This window comes from Notamacropus eugenii, chromosome 5 (genome assembly GCF_028372415.1).
Source record: "Notamacropus eugenii isolate mMacEug1 chromosome 5, mMacEug1.pri_v2, whole genome shotgun sequence".
Lineage (NCBI taxonomy): Eukaryota > Metazoa > Chordata > Mammalia > Diprotodontia > Macropodidae > Notamacropus > Notamacropus eugenii.
In genome coordinates this window covers 119409124-119429714 of record NC_092876.1, presented here as the reverse complement: position 1 = coordinate 119429714, position 20591 = coordinate 119409124, and the positions used below count along the sequence as shown (strand labels likewise).

At 38.0% G+C, this 20591-nt stretch overlaps 1 long non-coding RNA gene across 1 annotated transcript; it reads right to left on the bottom strand.

The window, feature by feature from the left end:
- Positions 1–845: 845 nt before the first annotated feature.
- Positions 846–19209, bottom strand: LOC140505095 (uncharacterized). The gene is made up of 4 exons (XR_011967378.1): positions 18774–19209; positions 16472–16591; positions 14606–14771; positions 846–1184 (listed from the first exon to the last, which is right to left on the bottom strand). It is a non-coding gene; the product is annotated as an uncharacterized lncRNA (long non-coding RNA).
- Positions 19210–20591: the final 1382 nt, after the last annotated feature.

The following is a 20591-nucleotide window of genomic DNA, read 5'->3' as shown; positions in this document are numbered from 1 at the left end:
GGCAAACCCAGAAAAGTCAGTGTCACCAATTACTACAAGGAGATTTTCTAAAAGAAAAGGGCAACCAATAGTATAAAACCTACAGAAAGTTCACTAATGATGGGAACCTAACTTGCAAACTTGTGAACACCAAGTTGGGAAGGTACTCTAGAGAGGGGCTACAATATCTTTCTTGAGTAATCTTCTTTTCATTGCTGTAACATTCCCCAATTCCAAAACCTACAGTGGTTCCCCACTGTTTTCCAAAGAGGAGCAAATCTCTGATTCAACCATTTAAAGCCCTCTGTGATGTTTCCAATTTAACTTTCCAAGCTTACTTTCTACTACTCTTTGAAGAAAGATATTGTAGCCCCCTCTCTAGAGTACCTTCCCAACTTGGTGCTCAAAAGTTTGTAAGTTAGGTTCCCAGAGAAGTGACTACTCCCAGATTCAAAGTTACTCCATTTGTCCACACTCCTAAAACTAGAGCTCAGGAGCCCCTACTAGTGAGTTTACCTTTAATAATCAGCTATAGAGAAAAACCAATTTTTGTACCCAACAAATGTACCAAATAAAGTTTCTCATGTACCTCATCAGAAAAAATAATAACTTTTTTCTAGAGGAAGAAAAATCTTTTATGGCTAAAGCAATTCCTCTTAAAAAATGATTTTCCTTTTTCATTTAAAAAATGTACTTTTATCAAGTGCATTCTGAAACATGATTAGAAGAAAAGTGAAGCTGTTAAAAAAAGCTTTTACAACTTTCCTTTTCATCATCTTATTACAGAGAATAAAATCAGTCCTTATTACATACCAAACTAAAAGCAGCTCTTGCCTCCTGAATTTGATAGCTTTCAGTCCCTTGTGTTGTTATAAACAATGATACAGCATGTTATTCATGAAAGAAAATTACTTTCCCAAAGAAAATACTAAAGCAGCCTTCTCAAAGGTGAAGCTTCAGGTTTGTGAAGGTCAGTTTGCCGAGGGCAAAGTCACGAGGCAATCTTCTCAAGCATCTGTAGGGCAATATATCACAGGAGTGTCCAGGCTCTGCATAAAAAGCAGTGGGAAGGCTTATGTGCTGGAGGAAGATCATCTAATCAAATCCCCATTGGCAAAACAAAACAGATAGAAGAAATTACCGCAGTCTGCTCAAAGCCCACCCATTGAAGGACTTCTGTGAGTCCTCGGAAAGAGGTCATGACCCTGTAGACAACGAAAAAGAAGAGAGGAAGAGGCAGTTTCCATATCAGAAAATCAAACAAAATTGAAGTGCATACATCACAAATTCATGAGAACAACTAATTGAGTTCATTTTCATCACCATTTTTTAAAAATTTTCTAATGTGCATCAATAGTTATACTAATGAATACGAATATTGCATCATATCAGTTTTAAGAACTATCTTTGCTATTCAAAATGCAAAGGTAGTAATAGTAGTGCTTTATACAGTGTTTTATTCATAAAATAGTAATAGTTGGAATTTATAGGATCATTTTAAAGATTTGCAAAATGTTTTACATACATTCTCTCCTTTGATCTTATGTGATAATGCTCTCTGAAGTAGGAATGATTTTTATTCCCACTTTACACAGGAGGAAACTGAGTAACAGAGAAGTAAAATGACTTAGCAGGGATCACATATATTCTGAATGTAAAGGGCTGGATTGGTGTCTCCTGACTCTAAGTATAGGGCTCTTTCCACTAGATTGAACTGGATAAAAGCCATAGTTGTTCTATAGACTATATTAGACTGGGAAAACAAAAAAAATTGCTATAGCTTAACTTCTCATCAATAAAATTTAACTTAAATTGCTATAAAAATGAGGATTTATAGATATTAAGATATATGTATTAGAAAAAGTATAATCAAACCATCTGAGAACTTATATATACAAATGAGTGTTCTCTACTGCAAAATAGTAACCTTGGGAGATGACACATTTATTCTAATGGCCCAATACATTTCAAGAACTCCTTTAAAGTCACTATCCATGGTCCTTAAGTGGGACCTCAGACCTACATTCTCCAATATGTATCTGCTCATAATAGTGTAGGGTCAGTTCTCTTTAGTGATCATACAACTCCTTCCTGATAACCTGAAAGACATGGACCATTCTCTCATCTCCCTTTTTCCAACCACAGACATAGACAAATAGGACCTCACCAAGGATCCTTATTCTCTCAAGAACACTGGTTCTAAACTGTTCTAAATGCAGAAACAGGACACAAGCATTAATGATGCAATGACAGGATTGTATCTGGCATACACTAAAAATTACAATAACAGTTTCTCGGTGCAGTATGAGCTTCCCTGTTCTGTCCATGCATACAAGTACCAATCTTTAATGCCTCTCCAGCAACACAGTATAGTCTACTGAAAAGAACATTGGATTTGAAACAGAACACCTAAGTTTGTCATTTGGCTCTACTACTTCCTAAATAACTTGTACATCAATTAGCAAGTTGCTTAACTTCTCTGGATCTCTTTTTCCTCATATGCCAAACCATAGAGCTAGACCAGATGATATTAAAGATCCGTTCTCACTCAAATTTATGATCCTATGTATCACCATCCCCAGGCTGAAGAAATCCTATGTGCTTACTTAAAGCCTGGATACTGATCAAAGTCGGGGGAGGGGGATGGTGTGGTGATTAGCAGGTGATGTTTAGGTGTGGCTAGAGTTTCAGTAAATGAGAGATCTATGACTTTCTCAAGAAGTCTAACCAGAAAAAAAAATACATACTAAACAACTTGTCTCTAACTTGGCATAAAAGTCACAGAAATGTAGTCTTATAGATGAGTGTTTAACAACTCTCCCAAAAAACAGCATTCACAATATACTTTTGTAATTAATACGCATTAACATTTCTGTCACTTTCTTAAGTTTATGTACTCAACAAAACAGTAAGTCAAGCCCTGATTTGTAGCATTTGCCAATTTTTGAGGTGTATACTCACACTGAAAATTTAACAAAACTCTCATGAGTCATTTTGAGCTAACTCCCATACACTACTCTGTAGTCACCATTTATTAGCAAGTTCACAATTAAAAAGTGTAGTTCTCCCATCTGGAAGGGATTAGAGGTCCACGAGAAGGAGCAGGAGAAGTTTAGTTATCACTGAAGGGGGAAAAAAAGACAGGGCAGACATAACAGTATTAAGCGTGGTACCTTGAACTGAATATAAGCATGAGTAGACCCTTGTCTGGCTCATTTAAATAGTGGCCTGTCTTTAAAAATTTGTTTTTTATTTATGTGTACCTGTTTCCTACACTGTGGAACATGGTGAAGTTATCCCCTTTTCACTATCCCCTGCTTGAAAATTACCCAGCCAACTGTAGTTTCGTGATATATAGGTATATGTGAGTGTATACACACGCACGCACACACGCACACACACACACACTTACTATTTTTACTTTCATAAGGAATTTTGTCTCCAGATAGTTAAACTTGTTTTGTTGCCTTCCAAGCAATTGTTTGCTATAAAGGATTGGACCCCAAATAGGAGGGAAAATCAAAAAAGGATTTGGGATCATTTGTCTTACATCTATCTACATGAAGCTCCCACGAAGACTATATAAAGAGGGGTTTCAATGAGGTGAAGGGATTTACCCAGGGTCATACAGCTGATAAGTGGAAGGTAAAATTGGAGCCCCAGTACTTCTAACTCCAAGTCAAATGCTCTAAGCAATGCACCAAGCTGTCTCTATACCAGGACAAAGAGAAAAATAAATTTAGTATCCCCGTCTTCATCACCCAAATCAACTTAATAAAATGTAAGAGTGTCATTGTGCTCACCCACTGTCTCATCAGCTTTTTCCTGCTAGCTCTGCTCAATAACTTAGAGCATATTCGAACTGATTGAATGGAAAGTTATATTTAATTGGTAAATCAATGAGCAGGAATGGGGCACTAAGGTCACACAGACTGTATCATCCTGACCAATCTAACTCACTTGCCCTTTCCATGGGTTCTTCATCATCATATCAAACTTGCCAATTCCTCAGCAGTCTTAATTACAGACACAGCCATTTGTCTTCAAGTATCACACACAACAGTGAAATCCATGCATCGATAAATGCAGCTCAAAAGCTGTTTTCCACACTGCTGAAGAGTTAATTGCTTCCTTGCTAAAGCAAATGTGACCATTTCTTTTCTATTTTTTTTCACTTGAGGGAAGATTTTCAAGGTTGTCCATGTGGCCTATTCATAAAACGGGAGGAAAGGAAACATGTCCAAAAAAATCCACCTTAAAGACCAAGTGTTCATGCCCAAAGTAAAAAGCAAAAAAAAAAAAATCTACTTTTACTTTAATTTAGTTCAAATGTGTTGAGGACCAGACAGAAACAGATAATCACTTCAGTTCTGTTTGCTGTTGGCAATGGAAGCCTGTCTTTTTTGTAACAATCATTAAAATTTACAAAGGAAACATTGCAGAAGTCAGTATCCAAGCAACAATATCTTGGCTACTTCTTGCTAGACCAGCTGAAACTATCATCATCATTTTTATCTGCTTCAATATATCACAGATATGAAGCTAGAAGGAGATTTAGAGGTCATCTGACCCAATCCACTTATTTTACAGATGAAGAAACTGAAGTAATTTACCTAAGGAGGAGGAAGGGAAGGGAAAAAGCATTCTTAACTACTATATGCCAGACACTGTGCTAAGTGTTTTATAGATATTATCTCATTTAATCCTCACAACAGTGAGTAAAGTGCTACAGTTGAGGAAACTGAGGCAGACAGAGGTTAAGAGACTTGCCCAGGGTCATAGAGCTAGTGCGTGTCTGGAGTCAAATTTGAACTCATGTCTTCCTGACTCCAGACCCAGCATGCTACCTAGCTGCCTCTAAGGGTCACACAGGTATTGAGTTAGGATTCAAAGCAAGGTCCTCTGCTTCAAACTCCAGTCACTCTTTCCAGAATAACACACTGCTGCTGCTGCTGCTGCTATTTCTTCCTCTTCCTCATCTTCATCATTAGATCATCAATTCAAAATCTGAATACTTTGGGAGCCATCATTATCACCATAGCTTCCATTTATATCAGCTTATAAGCCTTACAAGAACATTTATACTGCCCACAGTTCAGAGAACCCAAGCAAGAAGAACAGGAGGAGTTGTGAAATATTAATATCCCCCTTTGACATGAAGAAAATGAGGCTCTGAGAGGTTAGCATGCTACATCATACAACTGGTAAAATTTCAACCCCAGGATCCAAGAGAGTAGAACGATAACAATGCATAGCTCCCCAGATCCCAAATCCTTGTCCCATTTAAAAGGTAAGAGAGAGGACAGGTGATTAATTATCCCTTTCTCCCTCCCCAAAGTTAATGATGGTTACTTTTCACAACAAACATGGAACCTCTCTAATGTACTTAGCATGTAATATTTCATGTTTTAGTTGTCTTTGTAAATATCATTTCCCCCTACTCTCTGGTAAACTTCATGAGGGCAGATGATGGGATTTAAGTCAAGTCTTGAAGGAAGCCAGGGAAACAGAGGGGAGAAGAGAGGGAAAAGATTCCAGGCATGGAGACAGCCACTGAAAAGGCATGGAAGCACGATAACAATAAAAACGGCAATAACAACTACTGTTTATGTTGTACTCTAAGGTTTGCAAAGAACTTTACAAAAATGGAGTATCACAGAAGAGGAATACCAAGAAAGCCTGAGAAAATATTTGTGAAGTGCTTCGTAAACCTTAAAATGCTATGCAAATGCTAGCTATGATTATAACAAGGATGGTAAGAGGTATGGAAACCATTCCTTACAAGAGATAGTTGAAAGTAATGAAGACAGGAAGTCTGGAAAAGAGGAAAGAAAGCTGCCTTCAAATAGTTGAAGGCCATCACATGGCAGAGAGATTAGATGAGGTTTTGCTAAAATGTAATTTCCCACCAAAGGAAATGAGCAACTTTCCTGTAGTGGATCACTGTGGAGAATTGTCTTATTTCCCTTTACCAGGGAAGCCCCAGCTATGCTTCATTTCACTTCTTCCTCTCTGGCTCTGTCCTCCATAAACTCCTTTCCAAGCCCCTGTGCATCCTCTTTCTTCTTCTCTCCAATACCTGTTCCAGAACTTTGAACCATAATCAAATCAACCCTGCGATTGTTCCTGGATGGTATGTGTCAAAATGGTCCCACTCACCGTTCTCGTAAATATGCAAACCAAATGCCCCTCCCTGGCCACCACTCACCTATGTTGTTCAGGAAAACAGGGCAGGGACTATCTTTGTTTTTGCATGTGTATGTCTGGAACCTATAAGGCACAGATCTCAGCATTCAGAAAGCCCTTAACACATGGTGCTCCTGACAGTAATAGGGAAGTTAAGAAGAGGACAAGGTCTGGGAGGAAAGATAATGAGTTCAATATAGGATATGTTGAGTTTAAGATGTCTACAGGACATCCAATTCAAGATGGCAGCTGGTGATGCAATACAGTTGAAATTTGGGAGAAAGACAAGGGTTAAAGTAATAGATCTGAGAGACTCTTTGAACCTCAGACCATTCCATAAAACTTGTCTATTAAATTATAGATCATTGATCTGTTGTTTTTCACACTGACAAAATATCACTTTACATATAAAAAGTGTTATGTATTCATTGCCTCATTTTGTGCTCTAACTTGTCTTATCCAACGTTCTTTAGGAAGATGAAGGCTATTTTTGTTCCCATTTCACAGATGAGGAAATAAAACTCAGACAACTTAAGGGGCTTGTCCAAAATCATGAAAAATGATTTCAAAATATCATAGAATAATAAATCCTGGGCTGGTACAGACCTTAGAGGTCAACTAATCCAACCCTCTAATTTTGTAGATGAGGAAACTGAGGCCCAGAGACAAAAGTGATTTGCCCAAAGGTACACAATTGTATGGTGGGAATTCAAACTCAGATTCTTAGATGAAAATCTCCCATTCATTCTACTGAATGTTGTCTTTCATGCTGCCTCTCAGATACATATGTCACTATTTAAATTCTCTGAGTTATAAGTTCTACCTATCTTCTATTTCCATCATAATTTTCGTGCCAAGCTTCTCATGATTAATTATTTTCATACAAGGAACAGTTATCTGAATTGCTCTAACACTTCAGGCATCTCCTGAAAATTATCTCTCGCTTGAATTACTAAACCACTTGTAATCAAATCCTATTCTCATAAATATTTGATTTAACAGAAAACAATTGCTATCCCTCTTGGTTAACAGTGTTTCTTCCAACTTATCTTTGGCTTCCTTCATTATCTATTATCATGTAGGGATTCCAGTCCTCTCTTCTTTCTGTTATCACATCAGTATTGTATTTTATGAACTGACATCTAGGTATCTATTTCCTGACATCTGAAAGAGTCTTGACTTGGTAAACAACTCTCCTGGATTCATTAAAAGTTTTATACTCGTAAAGGTTCTGGAAAAACTTTCTCCATTGTTCCAACACATTTGGGCTTTTGTGAGAGTGTCAGTTTGGTGTGGCTGTTTCTATGTCTATGCAAGGAAAATCAAAATCATCTACTATCTCCAGGCTTTGCTGAAAGGGGAGATTTCCCAAGGTTTCTAGGGGCAACTCCATCATAAGAAATGAGAGTAAAATTTCCTGAAAGAGAGGTGAGCCAGGCAATCACACAGACATGCAATACCATTCCCAATGTGGACAATCTGCTGGGTCTTGTCCACAGAATTCTGTTCTGTGCCTTATTCACAGAAAAAAATATATGAGTGAGAACAGAATACAAATAACATAAAGGTGAGGGACTTGACAATGGGAAAAGAAGAAAGGGAAAAACCCTATTATTAAGAAACTGAGGAGCTGGCTTCTAAAACTCATCTGATCATGTCATCCTTCCCTACATGGTAAACTCCAGTGGCTCCTTAATAGCTCTAGGATCCAATATAAAATCCTCTGTTTGGCATTTCAAGTCTTTTACAACTTGGCCCCATCCTACTTGTCCAGTTTTCATGTATTTTCCAACCTTCTGTGCACTCTTTGATATAGCCATATTGACCTACCTGCTACTCCTTGACCATGAAACTCCAGCACCCAGACCACTACCAAGTAACTTCCCTTGAACCTTCCATTTGCATTTACATTCATACATATATTTTATACATATATTACAGATACTATACATATATGTATTACATACATTATACATATATACATTTTATATATGTATTACATACATTATACACATATTTTACACATACTTAGTTCATTGTATAATGTCTCCTCTATTAGAATGTTCTATTAGAGCTCCTTTACAACAAGGACTATGTTTTTACCTTTCTTTGTACCCCTGTTGCTTAATGCAGTGTCTGGGACCTACTAAACAATTAATCAATATTTATCTGACTGACTGGCTGATTTGCAGGAAGAAACTGGGAATTTTAGCACAGTGTCTGGTATAATCTAAATGCTTATGGAAAGAAGGAAGGAAGGAAGGAAGGAAGGAAGGAAGGAAGGAAGGAAGGAAGGAAGGAAGGAAGGAAGGATGGACTGGATGGAGGGAGGGAGAAAGGGAGGGAAGAAGGAAGGGAAGGAGGGAGGAAAGAAGAGAGGGAAGGAGGGAGAAAGGGAGATGCCTATGAATAGAAGAAGCCAAAAGGAAGGAGCAGGAGGGATAATGTTGTGTGAAGGACCTTGGGGAGCCAAAGTGTAGCATCCAAGAAGTGAGTAAGCATTTGCTGCCACCAAATCTTAGAGTTAGAAGAATTTTAAACTTCACTGAGTTTTATTTCCCACCTGGTGCAGGCATTCACTCCCTTGCATCCCTAAAAAGTAGTCATCCTTTAATATTTTCAGTGACAAGAAGCTCCCTGCGTTAGCCATCTTAGCCATATTGTTTGTGAAACAGCTATGATTGTTAAAAAAAAAAACAAAAAAACACAAGTTCTGTTTTATACGGAACCAATAATCTGCCTCCCTAGAGATGCAACATAGTATAATGGAAAGAGGTCTGGACTTGAAAACAGAAACCCCTGGTCTGAGGCCTGAAGCTGTCCCTTCCACATGCCTTGTACTCAGTCCTAAATTTTAACTTCTCTCGTTTTGTTTCTTGTATAATCCAGCAGGCTTATCATCATCTTGGCCACTCACCTCTGAGACATTCTCCTTGACATTGCTAAATCACTACAGCCCTGTAGGCCTCATCTTTCTCCTCTATAAAATAATAAGGTAGGACTATGTGGCCCCTGAGGGCTCCACATTTATAATAGGTAACTAAGTGACACAGCAGATAGAGCATGGGACTTGGAGTCAGAAAATGAATGATGTGCAACTAGATGGAGTAGTAGATAGTGTGACTTGGAGTCAGAAAGACTTGAGTTTGAATTCTGTCTCAGACATTCCCTAGCTGTGTGACCCTGGTCAAGTCCCTTAACAGTGCTCTGTTTGTTTCCTCATCTGTAAAATAGGAATGATAATAGTACCTACTTTTCAGGGTTATTGTGAGGATCAAGTGAGACAGCATAGGTAAAGCAACTTGCTAACCTTAAAGCTCTATATAAATTCTATTTGTTATTAATGCTATCTATCACCTTATGGACTTCTCTTCCCTTTGGTCCTAGGTCTGCTCTTTAAAGCTCCCAGAACAATTTATGCTTCCCCTTACACATGACAGCGCTTCAGATATCTAAAGGCAGATATTATGGCCCTGTATTTGTGCCTAAATTTCATTTCCATTGTTTATATAACACAGCTATTGAAGACATCTCATCATCTTGGCCACCCACCTCTGAGACATTTTCTAATTTATTACATACACACACACACACACACACACACGAGGAAGAGAAACCTGCTTCAATAGGTAGTAAGTTCCCCCATCATTAGAGATTAGAGGTCTTCAGACAGAGGATGATAATGAAAAAAGTATTCAGCACCTACAATGTGCCAAACACTGTGCTTAGTACCAGAGACACAAATGCAAAGGAAAAGGTAGCAACACCCCTGCCCTCAGGAAACTTAGAATCTAATGGGAGAAACAATATTCATAGAGGATACTGAATGACCACTTTTCAGAGACATTGTAGAAATTCATTGATTAGCTACAGACTGGACTAGATGACCTTCTTCTGAGATTCTATGTGATTCTGCAGATCGCACTGGTCCTAGTGTGGCCTAAATACAGCAGAATACAATGGAATTATCATCACTTTCATTCTCAGAATTAGACTTGTGTTTGTGCAACTGTCATTCCATTAGATTACCTCATTGTTCTGCCTATGATCTAGTCTAGATGGGATCGTCTAGAACCAAGGTTGGTTGTTCTGCTTGGTTCTAGCAGAACCAAGTGTTGCTACAAGAACCCAAAGTCTGAAAAGAAAGACAGCCCTAGTGAGAATCAGATACTAGGTCAAGGGTTCTTTATCTTGTTTGTGTCATAGACCCATCTGGTAGTCTGCTGCAGCCTATCAATCCATTCTCACCATCATGTTTTCAAATGTTTAAAATAAAATTCATTGAATCACAAGGGGAAACAGTTACACTGAAATGACAGTTATTAAAATATTTTAAAATGAATCCTATTCATGAATCCCAAGTTAAGAACCCCTGCACTAGATGTAATAAGAAACAGAAATAGGTCATGACTCCCTTCAATTCCCCTTTCCCTTTGACCTTCAAGAAAGAAAATGAGTGTTCAGGGAAGAATTCTAAAGTTTTGTTTTAAATAGGTTGACCAGATCTGACCAAATCCAAAAGTTCCCATTTGATCTGGTTTACACCTGAAGCCATTTAGACAGAGATTACAAACCCTAACATTCTTGAGGATGAGACTGGAAATTGGTAGAACCAGCCTCAGAAATCCAGGTGAACAGGTAAAATCAGATGTACAAGTTAATGGCTTAAAACATTTAGATTGAGGGACCCATAACATGTTAGAACCAGAAGGAATCTTATAATATAGAATACAAGAATGAGAAAAGACCTTGAAAAATAGAATGTCAGAAAATAGAACATGAAATCTTAGTTCTAAAAGGAATCTCAAATGTCATGTAATCCAATTTCCTCATTTTAGAGATGAAGAAACCCAGAGGAACTAAAGTACTACCCCAGAGTCATTCAGCCAATGAGTCCCAATCCAGCTTGATGGTACAGTGGATAGAGCACCAGTGCAGGAGTCAGGAGGACCTGAGTTCAAATCTCACCTCAGCCACTTGACACTCACTATCTATGAGACCTTGGGCAAGTCACTTAACCCTAATTGCCGCATCCTGGGTCATCTTCAGTCATCCTGATGAATATCTGGTCACTGGATTCAGATGGCTCTGGAGGAGAAGTGAGGCTGGTGACCTGCATAGATCTCCCTCACTCAAAACAAAGTCAAGTGCAAGTCACATCATTATTTCTCTGATGGCATGGTCTTCTTTGGCAACAAAGGATGAACACACCCAATCCCATGTAACCACATCCTTAAAGGCATATCAACATGCAGACCAAGTAGGTTTCTATTGATTAAACTTCCTACATGAAAGAAATTGAAAAGAATGACAGAAATAATTACTGTCAAGTTGGCCTAGGATTTATGCTTATCAGCTACCATTTCATGCACTTCTTTGTCCAGACTATAGAGCCGGAACATAAATTCTAGCCTTAACTTGAAAATAAATCCACTCTAACTGAAGTAAAAGGAAAGACACAGAACCCAGCCAAATATACAAAAATAAATCGCTTAAGTGTCAGCAGTCATTTGTTGACTACAGCCTACTGAGCTAGCCAATCTCTAAAAATAATTCAAGATGTCCTTGAATTTAAAAAATAAAATAAAACTCTCTGCTTGAAATATTGCTACATATTCGATCAAAGCAAAAGTAAAATGCATTTATGGTACTGTATAATCTTGCTCCCTTGGAGTTTCTGAAACAAATTGTGAGAATACCAATTTCTTAGGACTAGGAGATGAAGGCAGATGCAGGCTTGAATACCCTATGACTTTTCAGTGGGGACACCTTTTAAAGGGCAAATCTTTCAGATTTTCCTAAGCAAATATAACACTGACAAATGGTGTTGACTGATAAAGTAGAATTATGGAGTATAGTTTTCTATTCTATAAAACTAGGAGGTTGGCCAACACAATTTCCAGCTCCTTTTGTGTCACTAGTATTCATGTTCTAAGATCCCCTCCAATTCTAACATTCTACATTCCATGTTCTAACACTGCACATTCTGAGATTCCTTCCAGAACTGCTCTTCTGAGCTCTGCGTTTCCCAGTTCTATGGCTCTGGGGTCTCTTCCAATTCTAATGTTCAACAGTTCTATGACAATTAATTCAGATGGTTTTATAATAATTAATTTAGCCAAATAATTCAGATGGGTTTGGCCCCACACAATAACGTCAAACTGGTAAAAAAAAAAAAAAAAAACATGCTGCTTGTTTCAACTGACTCAGTAGTCTTTAATAGCAGAACCATTTATAGTAAACCTGATTATCTCATGGAGAAAAAACATTAGTTTAAGGGAAGTAGGATAATAAAATGGGTAAAGCACTGGCTCTGTAGTCACGGGTCCTGAATTCCAATGTCTAGAGCTTGCAATTTGTTTGACTCTGGGCAAATCACTAATTCTCCCTAGGCCTTAGTTCTCTCATCTGCAAAAGGCAATTGGACAAGGTAGCGTCTGAGGTCCCTTTTGTCTCCAGATATATCACCTTGAGATTAAATTGCCCATAATCCTCCTGCTCCTAGCTCCTCTCTTCATCTCTGCCTACCGCTCTCTCTGGCTTCCTTCAAGTCCCAGCTAAAATCCCATCTTCTATCCCTCATAATTCCTGTCCCCGTCTTCTTTTAATTATTTCCTATTTGTCTTGAATCTAGCTTGTTTGTACATATTTGTTTGCTTGTTATCTCCTCCACTAGATTGTGAGCTCCTTAAGGTCAGCAATTGTCTTTTGTCCCTTTTTATATCCCTAGTGCTTAGTACCATGCCTGGCACATAATTGGCACTTAATAAATGTTTACTGAAGGAATGAATGAATGATAAACTGAAAACCAGATGCAGAAAAGTTTCCTATAGCTTATCTCCTTCCTCCAAATGATGGAATTTCCACCAAATTTACATTGCTTCAGCTAAGTATAGAATGACACGATAACATGACTAGTATAGATATGGCACATTTGGCCAGCTAGCATTGGCTTAAAGAATTAAACATCTAGATGCCAGAAGATAGGAGGTTATCATACATATGGAGGGGGTATGAACCCAAAGCAGAGAGAAGTCATGTAGTGGTTAGAATCTGAGCCAAAGGTCAAATAAGAGAGACAGAGACAGAGAGAGAAAGATAGGGAGAGGACCCTGAATATCAGATATTCAAGATAGGGAATTAGAATGAAAACAACTCAGCAAGTTGCAACTGAATGATAATTTGCCATATTTCATATGAATCCTCATGTAGTGTCCTTCCGACTGTCTCTTACTACTACTGTAGACACATGCTGGCTTAGCTCCCTTCTATTTCTTAAAAGCACTAAGTTTTGAGAATCCAGAATTCATAAAAAATAAAGTGTCCAAATAATTCACAACCAATTAAAAATGCTATCTCAGTGATGATAGGAATGATCCTGATAAAAAACATACTTGGACTGAAGTCTTCCTCGATGCCTCTTAGAGGCACAGAGGTAACCCTGGGTTCACAGAGGCCAAGGCTAGTAAAATGCATTATCAACATTCAAAAAATAATTGTTAAGTGCCTATTTAATAGAGGCAGTGAGACATAATGGATAAAAAACTGACCTCAGAACCAAGAACCATGGGTCCAAATCCCACCTGTGATATATGCCAGCTGCATAACCCTGGGCAAATCATTTAATCTCAGAACTCTAACTCTCTAAAACTAAAAGTTGCAAAGAAGGTTACAACCTACATTGGCTAGTTAATAACTAATAACAGTATTTATAGAACACTTTCAAATTCATACCTCTTTTTATCCTCACAACTCCAGGAAGTAGCTGTTATTATCATTCCTACTTTATAGATGAGGAAAATGAGGCAGACAAAGTTAGAGCAGCTCTCTTTGTGGTGGCAAAGAACTGGAAATTGTGAAGATGCCCCTCAATTGGAGAATGGCTGAACAAGTTGTGGTATATGACTGTGATGGAATACTTCTGTGCCATAAGAAATTATGAGCTTGATGATCTTAGAAAAACATGGATAGACTTGCATAAAATGATGCAAAGCAAAATGAGAGAACCAAGAGAAGGTCGTATACAGTAACACCAATATTGTTTTAAGAATGACCTTAAGTGACTAAATTATTTTGACTATTATAAAACCCAAATTACCTACAAAGGACCTATGAAGAAAGATGCTATCTGCATTCAGAGAAAGGACTGATAAATAGAAGTGTGTGTACATATGTACATATATATGTTATATGTACATATATATACATACTTGTGTCTAATGGTAGCTGTCTCTAGAGTGGGGGAGAGGAAAGAATAAAGGAGAAAAGCTATATGATAACTTTATTGTATATTTAAAAGAAATAGCAAGTTGCATATGATAGATTTGTAGTTTCATGTGCAATCATCTTTTTTCTATTCTACTGTTATGGAAATACTTGTTTTATTTCTTAAGTTCAGAATAAAATAAATTAATTTTTTTTTTAAAGTTAAGGGACTTACCCAGAGAGCTAGCAAGTGTCTGTGGTCACATTGGAATGAGGATCTTCCTGATTGCAGGCCTTGATCTAGTAAACTATCAATTGTGCCCCAGATGAAGTTTCTTCATCATGGAGTTCCCTCTACTGAAGAATCACAGATCCAGGCCATCTAATGATCTATACTACCCCTAGGAAGAGAAAGTGTTTACTTATAAGCCCAATGACAAATTGCCTTTATTGAAGGAACAGCCTACCTAAATGAAGACAGATGCCATTACCAAAAAGTTGACCAATAGGTTGGGAATTTTTTTTCTTATCCACAGAAACTCAAGACAACCTTCTACTAGTACAAGGAGGGGTTGCCAACTGTATCAGTACCCAGTGATAACCACATAGCGAAATGGTGGATTTTGGGAAATGCATTAGGAAATACATTCCAAAAATGGGGAAGCTAAATGGTTCAGTGGCCTGTAGTCAACAAGACATGAATTCAGTGCTAGCTTCTGACACTAACTGGCTGTACGAACCTAGGTGAGTCACTTAACCTCTATCTACCTCAGTTTCATCACCCATAAAACAAAGTCAGTAATAGCACCTGTCACCCATGGTTATGTTGATATTTGTAAAGTGCTTTGCAAAACTTAAAGGACTATATAAATTCTAACTGCTAGAAATAACTTACAGTTCAACCCTGTCTTTAAAAACAAAAGACCAGAATATACAGTCATTCAAATGCGTTTATTAAACATTTATTCTATGCAAAACACTGTCAGAGAGCCCAAGAACCAATGGGGAGTATGACAGATAGGAGTTCATCCCTCTAGGAAGAGAAAATAAGTTTTCAGTTTCATTTCACTTCCCATTCCTACTGATACTAAGTTCCAGGGAGCAAAACATATTGCAACAGAGTCAGGTGTGGACTGTATTCATTAACAAAAGCTGACCTGTTAAGGATCCTGATCACCAAATCTATGACCAAAGGTTTTGACAGATGGCTAAGCTCAGACCAATCACTTCACTAGTCCCTTTTTCTCCTCAAAGAGTCTCCATCTGTGAGATAAATTTTAGCTTTTTGCTGGTATAATAGAATAAGAATGTCTCAGGCTCTGAGAATGAGATCTGAATAACTTAGAGAATGACTTGGGACAATCATTTAAGCTCTCTGGGCCCCAGTTTTGTCATCTTTGAAAAGGGAGATTAGACAGCCTCTGAGGCACCTTCTAGCTCTAAATCAATGAATGAATAAGTGGGTAATCTCAAAATGTCTTCCTATTCCAAGATCTGTTCTAAGACTCTATGTTCTAAGATTGGTTTTAACTCTAACAAACTATTCTGCGTTCTACATTCTATCTTCAGAAAAATCATGAAGTCTCAGCCTTAGAAAGGCCCAGAGTGACCATTTAAGCCAACTAGTAATACCTGTCCACAATGTCCCCAACAAGAGGTCATCCCATTAAAAAAAAATACTACTGTTCATGTATAGATAGATAGATCTAGATATGTACATACATATAGACATATATGTATGTATATATACACATATATAGATATATATATATATACCTATGTACATATATACATGTATATACATACAAATGTCATTTTTCTTTTGGAGAGCTCTCATCATTGGCAAGGTTTTCCTCATGAAGAGTTTAAAACTGTGTCCTTGTAAATTCTGTCCATTGTTCCTAGTTTAGCCTTCTGGGCCCCACAAGCATGTCTAAACCCATTTCCATATGATCCTTCAAAAACCTGAAGATGCTTCATTGTTCCTCCAGCCCCAGAACCCTTTTCAGTCAGTCAACAAATATTTATTAAGTGCTTACTACGTAGCTGGTACTGTACTAAATGATAAGGATACAAAGAAAGAAAAAGATGTGGTTCTTACCTTTAGTGAGCTTATATTCTTCCCTTTTTTGTAAATAGCTGCTTCCACTACATGGTCCCCAGTGACTTCACCATCCTTGTCATCCTCTTTTGGATGAGTCCACGTTATCCATAAGGTTGTCTGAAATGTCAATCCCAGAAGTGAGAGCAATATTCTAGATATGGTTTGACCAAAGTAGAATGCCATCTGCTCCTTTATCCAATGAACCTATACTAAGGTCTAGATGAATGATCCTTGCTCAACATGGTACCCTTCCATGACTACAAACATTTCCCTTACGGTCATATCCATTTATTTACTGTTTTCTTATGAACTTTCAAGAATTTGATAAAACTTTCTAACTTTTATTCAAATAATAATAACAATGATAGTTATCATATAGATAGTGCTTTAAGGTTTGCAAAGCACTTTACAAATATTATCCCATTTGAACCTCACAGCAACCCTGGGAGGTAGGTGCTATTATGATTCCCATTTTACAGATGAGGAAGCTGAAGCAAACTGAGATAAGTGACTTGCCCAGGATCACACAGCTAGTAAGTTTCTGAAGCTGGATTTTAATTCAGGTCTCAGGTCCAGAGCTTTAGTCATCTCAAAATTGGAAAGGAAGTCTGTTGACTATCAGTCAATAACCATTTGTCCTCAATGTGTCCTTCTGCTTCTTATGCATTTCCACTGCCATTGGCCATTGTTGTTCCAGTACACATTAGAGATACTCTGACCTCTACTGAGACCACTGATGAGACAGATCACTGATTCTACAGAATTCAACAAGTCCCCTAGAAACTTACCAATAATAATAGTATTTATGTAATATCTACTATGTCCCAAACGCTGCGTTAATTGCTTTATAAATTTTATCTAATTTGATCTCAGAATACTCATTCAACTAAGCTTGAGAAAGGAAGGAAGGAAGGAAGGAAAAACACAAAAAGACAGAGGCAACCTTGTGATCACATCCAGGAGGGAGACAGTCATTGCTGCCTTCTCTCACTGGCTCTTAGATTAGCATTGGAAAGTAATCTTCTTCTATGTGAAGTAACAAAGAAAAGGGAGCAATCAGGGGCAAGCTGTCCCTTTTGTATACCCACTGAGGTTTGGCTAAACCACCCCTAAGTCATTAGTATTTTTGGCTTCAGCCAATTAGAGAAGTATTCATATCTCTCACTGCAAACCTCTGAGTCATCTTGATCAGAAGGAGGCTAAACCCAAGCTTTCACATGATCATTTGGCTTAGAACTAGATAGGAATTAAGTGCACATACTCCAAAGACAGCCCCCACAAACCATTTCACCTCCACCAATTATAGAAGTAAGTGGAAGGGATTATCACCATTTATTCTCGTTTTGATAAAGAGGTTAAGGCTTGGATATTTTAAGAGAATAACATAACTAGTTAGCCGAACAGGACTGAAATGCAGATCTTCTGCCTCGTAGATGAATGCTAGGAATTTAGGGAGAAGAAAAGATGGACCCTTGTCCTGATTTCTTTCATTTTTTTTAAAGTCTTGATCATATGTTAATCAAACACCCAAAGTGCTGAGGTACAGAGGTGCAAGGGGAGAGTCAATAGTTGGATGGGAAACTCATTTATCTACATTAACCTGAAACAAAGGAGATCTGTATACGTGGATGTTATTGACTTCACCGACAAGGATTAATGACAAGAAGTCTGACACCGTGAGGACTTGTCAGGTTGGGAAAAAACTGCTGTTTCCCAAAAGGGATTGTCAATGTTATCTTATAAGGAATGTCCTTCACTTTCATATCACCAAGTAAAGGAGATGTAGAAAGATCAATGATTGCAGGAGAGCAGCCAGAGAAGGACAGTTCATAGAATCCTAGATTTAGAGTTGGAAGGGACCTTAAAAGCCATATAATTCACCTCTTTCATTTCAGAGAGGAGGAACAAAGTCCCAAAGAGGTTAAACTCTTGCCCAAAGTCTCAAAAATTGTAAATAGCAACAGTCAAGATCTGAATCCTGGTCTAAATACAGAATTCTTTCTCCAGACTACCTAGATGGCACAATAGGAGAATCATTTGAAGGAACTGGGAGTAGTATTTAGGGACCTTATTCATATGCTATCTTCACAAGTAGAATGTAAGGTTGTCTTTGCATCTCCATCACTGAACAGAGTGTCTTACACACTGGGTCAGACAATGATTTCATTGATGTGGGAGACTTTCTGGTTAGGGAACTCCTACCAAAGCAGACCCCTAATAAACCTATGGGTGCATAGAGGAATAGTGTGAAGGCTTACCAAGCAACTCTTTTGTTGCTAACTTGTCACTCAACTCTCACCTGTGGCTCTAAGAAGCTGGTAGTGGCCACACTCAAGTCAAATCGTCTCAGCAAATGGGCCAAACAAGATTGAGGGTAACTGATGGACCTCAGACCTATTGGTGAGTTAGGAAGATGCTTGCCTCAAGCATGTGAAGACGTTTTCTTGGAAGAATGGGAGGATAAGAATAATTTATTCCAGCATTCATGAAGATGACTGTGGAGCTCTTAAAGCTTGGTTGAACATTGAAGATACCAAAGTCATCCATTGCATCCTGGGCCATCATCTTAACTTTTGGCTTGCTGCTCCACTTCAATGACTCTGGAAGAGAGAGTAAGACAATTTTGGGTAACTCTGCCTCACTTAAATCCAATTTACACATTCATGAGACAGCACATCACCCATTATGTCACTGGTCCTCTTCAAAAACAAACAGCAACAACATCACCAAAGCAAACTTAGTTCTGAAGACTTACCTGAGTCACTTGGAGGTTAAGTCTCTTAAGTCTCATAGACAATATGGATCCTGAGGTCAGTTCTATATCTACTATGCCAAGCTCTCAGTCAGTCAACAAGCATTTCTGAAATACTATGTGCCAGACTCTGTTCTAGTTACTAAGAATACAATTGCAAGCAAAAGAAAAAGTGGTCTCTGGCCTCAGATTGCTTACATAGTAATGAGGAAGACAACAGATGAAAGGTAGAAGAAGGTGGAGTAGGGGGATGGAATAGGGTTGGAGGGAATTTACCCAGCATGAAGGCATGATGGAAAAGTCCAGAAAAAGGTAGCATAATGGGAAATAAAGAGGTGACTGACATAAGTCACATGAAACTGGTTTTCCCATAATAAACCCTTAATAAATGTTTGTTGAATTGAACTGAGCACTATCTTTAAGCATTTGAAGGACCATCAAGTAGATAAGGTATAATTTATTTATTATAATGATGATGATGATGACAACGATGATGATGGCAGCTGATATTTATAGACATTTAAATTTTGCAAAGGGTTTTACAAATATTACCTTATTTTATACTCATAACAATTCTGAGTGGTAGATACTACTATTAACCACATTTTATAGTTGTGGAAACTGAGGCTGAGAAAAGTTATATGACTTGTACAGGGTCACACAGCTAGTAAGTGTCTGGGATCACATTTGAATTCAGGATTTCTTAACTCTCACTCAGTGATCAATCCAGTGTATCACCCAGCAGCCACTGAGTGAATGTCATCTCCTTAAAAACAAGAGTTGTTTTGTTTTTAACTTTGAATCCCCAACACTAGGAATGGTGCCTGGCACATAGTAGACCTTCAACGATTTTTTGTTGCTACTTGGCCTCTTCCAGCATGTAGAGCTAGGAGCAATGGGGAGAGAGAGAAAGAAGATGAGAAAAAAGCAATATCAGCTTAATATGAGGAAAAAATTCCTAATTTTCAAAGCAATCCAAAAGTTAAATTAATGGACTGCCTTGAAAATAGTGTGTTCTCCTTCACTAGAGACCTCTAAACAAAGACTGGGGAATCATTATATTGTATATGGATTCTTATTCCTTAGGAGGTAGATGTGACTTTTATCCCATTTTGAGGTTGAGAAAACAGACCAATAGAGGTTAAGTGGCTTGCCTAGGATCATACAGCTAGCAAGTATCTGAGACTGGATTGGAACTCAGGTCTTTCTGATTCCAGACCCACTGGTCTATCCACTATGCCACCTGGCTGCCTCTTACAAGCAGGTATCCTCTGTGATATTAATCTCTTTGAGTATCAAGGAATGATTCTGGTTTCAGTCATCTACTGCACCATCATCCTAAATGTCCCAGTGAGTATCTGACAT